We start from the raw sequence: 13,107 nt of genomic DNA, 5'->3' as shown, positions 1-13,107 counted from the left end.
ATGAATTCAGAACCAATTTGGACACAAGGTCATAATCCAATATAAAAGACAGGCCCAAAGTGCACAACTTAAGCTAGAAACCTAGGAGGATTTGTGGCCACGATGATATCAGAGGCATACTTCAGGCCTCTGCAACAGAGTACCATACATTTGGAGTAAATATAAATAAATGACAAGTTGACAGGGATAGTTCATGATTCATCAGATCCAAAAAGTATTACAGTAGTACCTCGATTTATGAGTTTAATTCGTTCTGGGAGTGAGCTCGCAACCTAAAATACTCGTATCCTAAAACAACATTTTCCATACGAAATAAAAGAAATTCACTTGATGTGTTCCACATGTACATGAATACACATATAAAATAATTCTTAAAGGTTTGTAATAGTATAATTTTAACCCCTAATATTACAAATGCATACAAATTAATAATTCACAATAAAAAATAAAACATTGACAAATCAATTCACACTTTAGCTTTGAGGAGAATTGGGGCTGGCATGAGGGAGACAAGAGAGGAGGGGGAGGAGGTGGAAGAGCGGGTTAATGCTTGGAGGGAGAAGCTCCCTTCATGAGATCTAGTAAAATATAAGGAGTTTTCTCTTGAACAAAGTTCACTATTACTAACTGAATCACTTAATTCATGCTTTCTTGACACTTTGTCATCTCTTATTAAACGCTTGCATTCTGCTTTCACAAGGAACCTATCTATAGACGACTACTTCTGACTTTTCTTTACGATGGCATGAAAATGAGACATTGCATTGTCGGTACACTGCTTGAACACTACATGAGTGGCGTATGGGTACTGTGAATTTATTCCTGAGCATCACGTGCTAGTCTTGTTAATATTTGTCCACAAAAACTGCCTATATGAAGGGAAACTGTTTGCTCGCAAACCAATGTAACGCTCGTAACTCATTAGAATTTGTGTGGTCGAATTCAAACTTGCTCGTAAACCCTAGGAACTACTTTATATTGTTTAACACAAAGATAAACAAGAGGAGCACTCAGTGGAGCGCAGACCTCTGCCACGGCAGCTTATTTCTCGACCTTGACCTTAACCTTTGATCTCAACATGTATTAATTGGCGTGGATTTTTAATTTTCAAGTTTGAAGTCTCTGTGACAACGATGTCCAAACTTAAGGCTGATTACATGAATTGGACATTTTGCTTGACCTTGACCTTCCAAAATTTAATCGTTTCCAGTTTTTTGCATAACAGTTAATCCCTGCAAGTTTCATTACTCTACGATTAAATTTGTGGCCAGGAAGCTGTTCACAAACAAACACAAAGACAGGGGCGAAAACATAACCTTCCAACTTCGTTGGCGGAGATAAATTACTTCACTATGTCACATCATTGGTGGTAGAATTTGATCTATCTGGTTTCATGCTATCGATCCCCTGAGAGAAGCAAAATCTTCAGTTAGCCTTTAGACTTTTTGTTATCATCATAATGCAATTTACAGAGACCAAATAGTCACAATGCTAGACTTTCTCATGGTTCTACAGACATATTTTACTTTTAAGTAGTAATCGAAACGGAAAAAAGGACAGTTCAGATATTAGACAGCAAAGTTAAAAGGGAACAAAGGTATTTAATAGAAAAACTAATGTAGTTGATGCTGGAACCAAATAAAAAAGGTGCCAATAGTGTCATCTACAGTCCTCTAATAAAGCTAAATATATTTTTTCTTTTCCTTAATTTGGCAGCCTCGAATAAGATTGAACTTTTAGTTGAATAGAATCAAAATAAGCCTTATGCATGAGAAAAAAATAATTAACAAGTGAGATTTTATTAATCCTATCAAAATGCATGATCAAATTATCTCCTTGATTCATGAACTTCGTAATGACAAACCGGTTCAGTTGTGTTTTAATCTGAAACCTCATAAGAGCAGAGCTAGAAATTGGTGAAGGAAGAAATACTCAGCCTTGCACCGAAGTCGGAGATTTTATCACAAAATTCAGAAAAACTGTAACGACAAATGTTTTTTTATAATTATTTGATTAGTGTGATTACTTTTTATCAATTACTCATTTTAAAAGATACAAAAAATTAATAACCATAAGAGATGTTTAGTAAAGAATCTAGTCGTTCCATAAATCAAAAATTTATTCTTTTCGTTTTTAAATCGAAAGTACCACTTTAGAAGCAAAATATTAAAAAAAAAAATGTATAAACGGATATATTTATAGGCGTTCAAAGAGAAACCAAAATATATATAAAATGCGTAAAAAATTAAAGTAGAGATATTTTTAGACATCATCTCCCCGCCTCTGCTTATATTCAACACTTATATTTTCGATATTATAATTTTCTCGATTAGTCACTTCCATCTGTTCTTCCAGTGCATAAGTTATATGATATTTTTTATAACTAACACTCATGATTTTCATATATTCAAATATCGAGACACAAATACCTTTGATATCGAATTCACTCTGTTTCGTGTTCACAGACCAAAATGGGAAAGATTCCTTTGATGATACTCAGTAGTACTTTTGATGAAATATACCTTGAGTTTGTCGTCCCAAGGCAGAGTGATTTCGATATCAAAGGGTATTTTTTACATTAGAATATACAGTATATATATATATATATATATATATATATATATATATATATATATACATATATATATATATAAATATATATATATATAAATATATATATATATATATATATATATATATATATATGCGTATGTGTGTACATACACACACACACACATATATGTATGTGTGTGTATGTGTGTGTACATACAAACATGAATATGTACAGAAATTAATCAATTTTCTTTGAACAAAATTCGGATTTGTAGCGCTAATTAACGAAAATATGAAGGAAATTTAATGAATATTATGAAAAGTGATCAAACTATTAGCCCTTAGACAATTTGAGATTCGGACTTTCTTATATATACAGTTACCAACAATACAACGATGATACGCGTTTTTATCTCATACGTTAACAAAACTAAATATAGATTTTCTGGAGTTTCTAATTTCCATCTTTCGTGAGGCCAGTCTACTACTTTCTTTTTAAAGGTTTAAAAGTAGCTCATGAATGACAGGTGTAAAGGGGTACGGACAATGTTCTAGAGACTGGCCATATATACATAAGAACAGAGCCTAAGACCCTCTCCACCATAAGTAGGACCAGGAAGGGGCAGGCAGTGGCTGCTGATGACTCAGCAGATAGATGTACAGGCTCCGCTAAAACCTCCATCCTTAGCTTACATTGGATGGTGAGGTTACAGATACTACAGAAAATTATCGAGCTTGAGCGGGTATCGAACCTCCGTCCAGCAGATCGCTATGCAGGGACGTTTCCAATATCATTATTACTATTATCAAATGCTAAGCTACAACCTTAGTTGGAAAAGCAGGATGCTATAAGCCCAGGGGCCTCAACAGGGAAAATAGCCCAGTGAGGAAAGGTAATAAGGAAAAATAAAATATTTTAAGAAGAGTAACAACATCAAAATAAATATTTCCTATATAAACTATAAAAACTTTAACAAAACAAGAGGAAGAGAAACTAGATAGAACAGTGTGCCCGAGTGTACTCTCAAGCAAGAGAACTCTAACCCAAGACAGTGGAAGACCATGGTACAGAGGCTATGGCACTACCCAAGACTAGAGAACAATGGTTTGATTTTGGAGTGTCCTCCAAGAAGAGCTGCTTACCATATAGATAAAGTCTCTCTTCTATCCTTACCAAGAGGAAAGTAGCCACTGAATAATTTCAGTGCAGTAGTTAACCCCTTGTGTGAAGATAAAGACGTTAGATTGGCCGTTTCAGTGCCCCGCTCTATGTATCATCATATAAAACAAATGACTCACAAAGGTTAACATGACCGGCGACTAAAAACGACAACTGAATGAATACATATCTTGAATTACAAATATCGTATAAAGCTATAACAATAATTCCAAGTATTTTTCATATGAAAGCTTTTCTCTAGTTTCATTGAAAATTGGCGGATGACAAAAGCCACCAGACACTCAAACGGGTCAGAAATTACTTTCACACACACACACACACACAAAAATTAAAAAAAATAAAAATCCGTAAGGTTTGACGACTGTTCTGGCTCACAGTCAATATAGTCTGTTGGCACCTTGACACGGCGCTATAGGCCAACAACCTTTTCATTTAATGACTTGCTCAAAACTAAACATAAAGATTTAAACAGGAGGAAAAAAAGATTAAGGCCTTCTGAAAAGGGCTTATGCTAGCAACCTTTAGTTTATAATAATAATAATAATAATAATAATAATAATAATAATAATAATACAACAACAACAACAACAATAATAATAATAATAATAATAATAATAATACTTTCAACATCCTCCCAAAACTGTTTCAAACTCTCTTAAACTATCCTGGCTTAAATATGTGAAGAAAAAAACCCCGAATATTATCTCAATTCAGTGACGTCCTTGTTGAATGCATCAACTCAAATAAAAAATCCCAAGATTTGTACTCATACAGTATACTTTATTGATAAGGCATAACAACATTCATACCACACCACACAACCCCATATCAGTTTGACTAACCGCTTGCGTACAGTAGTTAACGTCGTTGTGCTAGGTTGGCCTTGTCCTGGGAACAACCAGTAGCTAACTAACCTCTGGAAGCTATTATTTGACATATTTTGGGCTTGATTCTCGATTATTAGTTTCAACGGACGAAACATCCTAAGGCAACTTTGAAAACTATTTACTTGTTGAATTACAGTATTGATTCGTATGACGTTGTGTTTAGCCACATTCAGCTACTCGAAATCAGTATAAAAAATATGTCTACATGTGAAATGTACACACAGGATCCGAACCCCAGGAGATATCGATGATAACAAAATGTCTTTAGGGAAAACACGACAGTTGTGCTCGAGATAAAAATGATAACCAATGCAGAAAAAAAGTGTTTCTAATAGTAAATAAATAGTCCATTCGGCTGACTGATTGGATAGTCTCCTATTTTCACTGCATTATTAAACATTTCACGAAATCGGTAACGACTCGGACATTCTCCCATGATCAGGGTTTAAACTTTTAAGGTAATTACCTTAGTTTGAGGTAATTTTCGTGCTTTCGTGGTAATGTTAAGGGAATTTTCGATTTTACTAGCTTGAAATTCAAGGAAATTGGAAAATGTTTTAAGGTTATCTAAGGTAAAAAGCAGCAACATTTAAGGTAATGGCCACACGGCACATGTTCGAGTTTAATCGCTGCCCATGATGGTGATTGGTCGAAATATTCCGCCGGTGAGAGACCAGCCTTCCACATCATGATAGCACCCAAACATTAAGGGTTAAAGTCGAATAACATCGAATCTCCCGGTTTGTTAATGTGGGTCTTCCTACCTTCATATATCAATCATTGAAGGTATCAGGACTACGGCGTACCACAGTGCTTGCCTGTTCCAACGTGCAACCCACGTAAAGTAGAGGATTTAGCGGATTTAATCAGAACTCTCACTTCGGGTAAGATTCTCATAAATTGTCTGATATCTTTAACGCCTGTTTTATCATCATTTAGCTTGTTGTAATTCAACTGTGCTTACTTTAAGGTATTCAGTTTTTCCTATTAGTCATGCCTTCCCATTAATGAGGCTCAATACTACACAGTATTCTATAAGTTTTATTCCGCACTGTTAAGAATTTTCCGTAAAAACCGGTAAAAATCGTTGAATAAATGTTGCCAGACATTTACCGTTTTAAAAAGGGATATATTGACGTAAATGAATGATATTACGGTTACCAAACCGTTAAAGTAGGGTAAAAATTACGGTCGCCTGTATTTTACTGAAATACGGTTGAGAACAGTATATTTTCATGGATAGATTCCGATTCAAACACGGGTTTTTTAACAGTGCGGTTGTGACCAAGTTGTAGAATGATCTTCCAATTAGAGTAAATGAATCTGTAGAACTTCAAAAAGTTCAAACTTGCAGCAAATGTTTTTATATTGAACAGGCTGACATGTCTCTTTTTATAGTTTATATAATATATAAAATATATCTAAAGAACATTAACAACATTAAAACAGATCTTTCATATTATGAAAGAAATTTTTTAATGTTGTTACTGTTCTTTAAATGTGTTTTTTTTTATTACTTCTCCTAGAGTTTATTTATTCAATTATTTCCTTTCCTACCTAGGCTACTTTTCTTGTTGGAGCCCTTGGCTTATAGCATCCTGTTTTTCCGACTAGAGTTGTAGTTTAGCTAATAATAATAATAATAATAATAATAACAGTAGTAGTAGTAGTAGTAGTAGTAGTAGTAGTAGTAGTAGTAGTAGTAGTAGTAGTAGTAATAATAATAATAATAGTAGTAGTAGTAGTAGTAATAATAATAATAATAATAATAATAATAACAACAACAACAACAACAACAACAACAACAATAAAAATAATAATAATAATAAACGTGTCAATTGAATACTGCCTAAGACTCGGCGGTAAATGTTCATCAAATGAAAGGGCGTCGCGAGACAGATTAATTGAGGTTCAATGTATGACATTTGATGGGCATTGCCATTGGACGGCTAGAGACTTTATAAAACCCTTACAATCTGGAGTTCATGAACGAGTTCACAAATTTCTAGTGCAATGACCTTTCGCCTTTTGGAAATGTTATTTATTTTCCAAGAACAAGAGGAAGTAGAAAGGTGTTTTATAAGTTCATAAATTTCTGATGCAATGACATTTCACCTTTTAGAAATGTTCTTTTTTTTTCTCCAGAAAGGGGGAAACAGAAAAACCTCTTAATTAGCACCGCATTAAATACAGTTGTTCATATATTATTATTATTATTATTATTATTATGATGATGATGATGATGATGATTATCATTAATATTATTATCATTATTATTATTATTATTATTATTATTATTAGTAGTAGTAGTAGTAGTAGTAGTAGTAGTAGTAGTAGTAGATAAGCTACGACCCCAGTTGGAAAAGCAGGATGCTAAATAGCCCAGTGAGAAAAGGAAATAGGGAACTAAATATACTTAAAGAGAAGTAGCGAACAATTAATATCAAATATTAAAAGAACATCAACATTAAAATATATATTTCATATATAATCTATAAAGAGAGACTTATGTCAGCCTCTTCAACATAAAAACATTCACTGCAAGTTTGAACTACTGAAGTTCCACTGATTCAACTACCTGCTTAGGAAGATCACTCCACAATCTGATCATAGCAGGAATAAAACTTCTAGACTGCTGTATACTATACAGTATTGAGCCTTGTGATGGAGAAGGCATGACTATTAGAATTAACTGCATACCTAGTAAGTATTAAGAACAGGATGGTACGGTCTGGGAAAATCTCAATGCAAAGGATGATCAGTTATGAAAATCTAATGCAACATCTATTATGAACTGACTGAACGATGATGCCAGAGATTTATATATATATATATATATATATATATATATATATATATATATATATATACATATATATATGTATATATATATATATATGTATATATATATATATATATATATATATATATATATATATATATATGTATATATATATGAATATTTAGGCAAACCACCCGTTCATGAGTTTTCCTACAGTTCATGGGATCCCAGTGGAAAATCAGGGTTTAAGGTGGAGAAACACACAAAAATACGTGTGATTTGCAGCAATAATGCATAATGAACAAGATAACCAGTCGGAAAAATATATGGGATATGCAAGTGACTGGAAATCAAAGTATCAAAATTACCTATAATTCATATCACCTCCCTCAAATGGTTTTCGCTCAGCCGTGGCTCGCTACGCTCGCAAAAATAAACATAACCTTACTACTACTTTCTGTTCAGGCAGGCGATACATGGGTGTGCTGTGCACGCCATTCCCGTGCGTCGTTATATTGGGGACATTTTAAACTTTCACGTGAGCGACAATATCTATATACTGAACGGAGAGCGTTTTCAGCATAACCGGTTGCTGAAATAGATGAGATCACATTAAACTTCGAAATAGATTTCATTTCCCTCTTGAACACGTCTTCGCGTGATGGTAGAAAACATTGAATTTCCCTCCCAGCCGATCTGCGACCCACCACAGTCGACCAATCACAAGATACACAGTTCAGTCTTAGGATTCAATTGAGGACTCGTCTTTCATGGAAGGTCCAAGAGTCCTCAGTCTTTCATCATTCAGAAGATCGAATTGGGGTCTCTGATCTTGGTTGTTTTGAACTTGTTTTGAGATATACAGTACGGAATCGTATGTATAATAACACTCATTTAGACTGAGCTCTTTATGTATAAACACACACACACACACACACACACACACACACACACATATATATATATATATATATATATATATATATATATATATATATATATATATATTCCTACTTTGATCTCGAAGTGTTTTTACTAGCATTATAATTGTAAAGGACCTCACTAAGTTAATTAGTAGGTTATTATCTGAACGAGAACAAAAGTTGGTTGAGATACTTCGAAGTGAGCATCTCTCTCTCTCTCTCTCTCTCTCTCTCTCTCTCTCTCTCTCTCTCTCTCTCTCTCTCTCTCTCTCTCTCTCTCTCTCTCTCTCTCCGGACAAACTGAGGTCCAGTTAGTTTTCAGAATAAAAGGAAAACTGGATATACGTATTCCATTTATACTTGTTGTTGACATTTTTCCAATCCCTTTTTACGTGACTGCATCAAGACTGAATTAGTTGGACGATGGAATTAAACTTTAACATAAAGAATATTGCGGTAAAAATTTGAGATACAAAATTATTTGGTTATTAGGAAAATAATCCACATTTGTCAATGAAATACAACATATTTCATTCCATCTCCCTCCCCATACAACCATGTACTGGCCCATATTCATCTTTTCCAGAAAAGGATCCTCGATAGATGTAAAAGAAATCATTCTGAAGTGGTGTATGCAAAAATTGCGAATATCGTCCTGTTTGAATATATCATCAGCATTTCAATACCAAATTTCAGGTGATATGGTTTAGATATCTGAGCATAGGAGCAAAAAATGCAAATTTTGTCAAAAATAACCGAAAGTCACTAAAATTTATCAATTTGAATTGATGTATATGAAAAGCGTGACTTACATCCAAAGTACCCTCATATGAAATTTTAGGCTATTCGGTGTAAATATGAAGGCAGAGCCGAAAATTTAAATTTTTTGGTCTAAAAATTAACATAAATTGCAAAGTTAACCATTTTGAACAAACATATACCAAAAATGTTAATGAATTCCTATTGGTATATATCAAAGACACCTCCGTACCAAATTTCATGTCATTCCGTTATAATACCCAGGCACAGGAGGAAAAATTATTATTATTATTATTTCTTTTTTTAGAAAATGGCCAAAAGAAATCAATAAAATTATTTTAAAAATATGTATCAAAAAATTTAAACGCACCAAGTTATTTTCCCAGTATACTTTTATGTCAACTTTCAGGTATTTGGCCAAGAAATGACTAAGATGAATCGATTTGGAGATTTGACGTCAGAAAAAAACATCAGGAAAAAAAAAAAACAATATATTCCCTCCTATGGAGTGAAATTTAAGTATTGACAAATGAATGAGTTAAAAAAATTTTAGATAAAAAATTTTATGATTCATTTTGAAATACAAGAGCGAGTTGACCTCTGATAGAGTTTGGGAAAAAAATTCAGATCAGAAACCGAAACCCAATACAGAAAGGATTGAAGCTAAAGAGGAAAGAGATGAAAGTGTTTTTTTTTTTTTTTTTTTTTTTTTTTTGTACATAATTCACGAGGCATCTTCAATGTTTCTTTCTGATCATTTGTTACGTTTACATTTTACAGGAATAGTTTAGTCTTCAATCTAGTTTTGGTCTTTGAAGAAAAGTTCGGTAACGTTTGTCTCCATGATCCGGGTGTTTATTTTGAAGGAATTCTTCAGGAACATCATTCTTTTCTTATCTGTTATGGTGTTTGATTTTTTTTTTCCTTCGTATGCACCTAGAGCCGAACGGCTTCCCTGGCCCCTGTATCTGATCGTATGGCCCAAATACTATAAATCAAGCTATGAATCCAAGCGGAATAATCGATTATATGTCATAGCAAAAACAGGAGCCATTCAGTTTGGATCCGAAAGAGGTCTCCAATCAGCGCGGAGATCAAATCCTCAGTCTTTGGCATTTGAGAGGAACTGATGGAAGACCGTTTTATGCCTGAATGTAGCACTCTACCAAGTTGAGCCTTCGTTATAAAATTATTTTAATGCTCCTATATTACTATATTCTTTAACATAATGTGAGAATAATGTTATTATTAAAATCAAAAGTAATATTTGTTTCCAAAAATTATTAATATTAATAAAATAACTGCTATATTCTATTCAAATTTACATAATACTTTCCTATAGATTTTCTTTGGGAGAAATTTCTAGTAAAGTCTGCAGTTTCCATTTAGTTTTCATGGTCTCGGCTGCTCGGTATGTATTACTTTTGAATCTCTTCTCTCCTCCTATTTTTCTTCCTCATTGGCAGACAGGTCACCTCTCCAGGGTTTCCCTGGAGTTGCCCGGGGGCCGTGGCTCAGCTGGGACGCCCTCCTGGAGGGTCTCCTGACGGAGCCATGGTCGCAAAGGCGCCACGGACGTGGCATAAAGTCCTCCTTCGGGGATCGACTCGGAGGGGCCCGGGGACCACATTTCCGTCGGCCAAGAGGACCTCTTGCTGGGTCTTCTCGAAGTGGGGGCTCTCCTCTGGGCTTTGCTTGGAGTCGAGAAGCCTACCTTCGAGGCTTCCCGGGGAACAGGAGGTCTTCCTTCCTCTATTTCTCTCTCTCTAAATCTTCTTCTTCTTCTAATGGGTTTTGCGGAGACCAAGTAGTTTTTTTTTTTTTTTTTTTTTTTGAGGGGGGGGGGGGTTTGTTGGTGTGGTACACAGGCTCTTGGATTGGGGATGATAACCGTGCTGTATTGGCCCGGGAATACGGAAGAGATGACCGCACTCGAGCGATGTCTTAACGGGAGGGAATCCTGAGTTGAAGTCTAGGAGCAGCTGGATGCTGCACAAGAAGTCTTTCAGGTCCTGGAGAATGTTTTATATATACATATATATATATATATATATATATATATATATATATATATATATATATATATATATATATATATATAAATGATCCATGCTATTTGAAGGCCACCGAGCAAGTCCTATTAAGTTGTAATTCATCAACATATTACTGGAAAAATAAGGTCACCATTGACAACCGAACAATACCTGTTCACAAACAAATGGCTCAACCTAGGTGTTATTAAACGGCAAAACTTCGATGGACGCAATGACGTTTTCGTCGTCTTATTTCCAGAAGTTATTTGCTATTTTAATTCCACGGTCGGGAGCGTCTCGTCATTTAAGGCGATTGTCTTAGTATCGTCAATTTGCTTCCTACGGGAATCCTCAATGTCCAAGTTAAACAGCAACGAGACCAATGCCAGATAACGGTATTCACTAAATCAACCGACGCAGGAAAATACTTAAATGCCAGGGGGGTGAATTCCCCAAAGCATACAAAAAATCAGCATTAAGTGCTTACGTCAAGAGAGCAATCACGCAGAGCACCTCTTGGAAAGACGTAGATGCCGAATTCGATAACTATTACCAATTACGGATATCCAGACATCATGATAGAAGAGGACATAAAGAGAAAATTTAACAACCCATGACAAACATTAGACAAGGGGAAAAAAAAAAAAAAAACTTATCTACCACCGCCTTAGAATTACTTTGGCCTACAAAGACAAAACCGACATCTTGTGAGGAATCTTCAATAGAGATGTTGCCCCCGAAAGCCCCTTACCAGAAGGTAAAACTTAAGAGTATAAAGCCATACCAACCTAACTGCGACTCTGGAAGCGTGTACAAACGTAGTCTATAAATCTCACAGGAAGGCTACATTCGACACACCACCAGACACTACGAAGACGTATGCTGGACTAAAGAAACCAGGTGGCAATAAGCCAACACTAAATTGGTATCCACTTCGGAAACCCTCCCTGAAAGAATGGATTGGCGGAATCCAAATTGTTCGCAAGAAGAGCAACTACGGCAAGCTCATAGTAGCTGAAGCTGTAAGCATCGCCCTCCACATTAAAAGGAATTCTAATTAAACCCTCCAAATAGTTTTGTCGAAACAGTGCTGTAATTACAATAAATGAAGAAAAACAGTCAGTTTATTTAACCAAAGGAGGAATCTAAACCCAATTCGATCATCTGAATGATGAAAGACTTGTGTCGCTTTCATGGAAGGTCCACGAGTCCTCAGTTGAATTCTGGGACTGAACTGCGTACCTTATGACTGGTCGACTAAGGTGGGTTGCAGACCGGGTGGGAGGGAAACTTAATGTGCTTGGCAAGTTTATTTAAAAAGAAAATTGCTGAACACTAAAAGGTTAATAACTTTCGTAGCAGACATCTTCTAGAGGCTGTGCAAATGTGAAATATACATTAAACATGCATAAGGTTAAGACAGGTAAACACAATCGTGCACACAAAAACCCACACACTCATACATATATATATATACATATACATATATATATATATATATATATATATATATATATATATATATATATATATATGTGTGTGTGTGTATATATATGTATATATATATATATATATATATATATATATATATATATATATATATATATATACAGATACTGTATATATGTATACATACGCACAGAATGTATTTATATATATATATATATATATATATATATATATATATATATATATATATATATATATATATACATATATATATATATATATATATATATATATATATATATATATATATATATATATATATATATATATATATACTGTATATGCATGTGTATGAGTGCGTGTTTTTGTGCGCACGATTTCGTTTACCTGTCTTAACCTTATGCATGTTTAATGTATATTTCACATTTGCACAGCTTCTTCTAGAAGATGTCTGCTACGAAAGTATAACCTTTTAGTGTTCAGCAATTTTTTTAAATAAACTTGCCAAGCACATGGAGTTTCCCTCCCGCCCGGTCTGCGA

Source organism: Palaemon carinicauda, chromosome 14 (assembly GCF_036898095.1).
Source record: "Palaemon carinicauda isolate YSFRI2023 chromosome 14, ASM3689809v2, whole genome shotgun sequence".
NCBI classification, from domain to species: Eukaryota; Metazoa; Arthropoda; class Malacostraca; order Decapoda; family Palaemonidae; genus Palaemon; species Palaemon carinicauda.
This window is presented reverse-complemented; position numbering follows the sequence as displayed.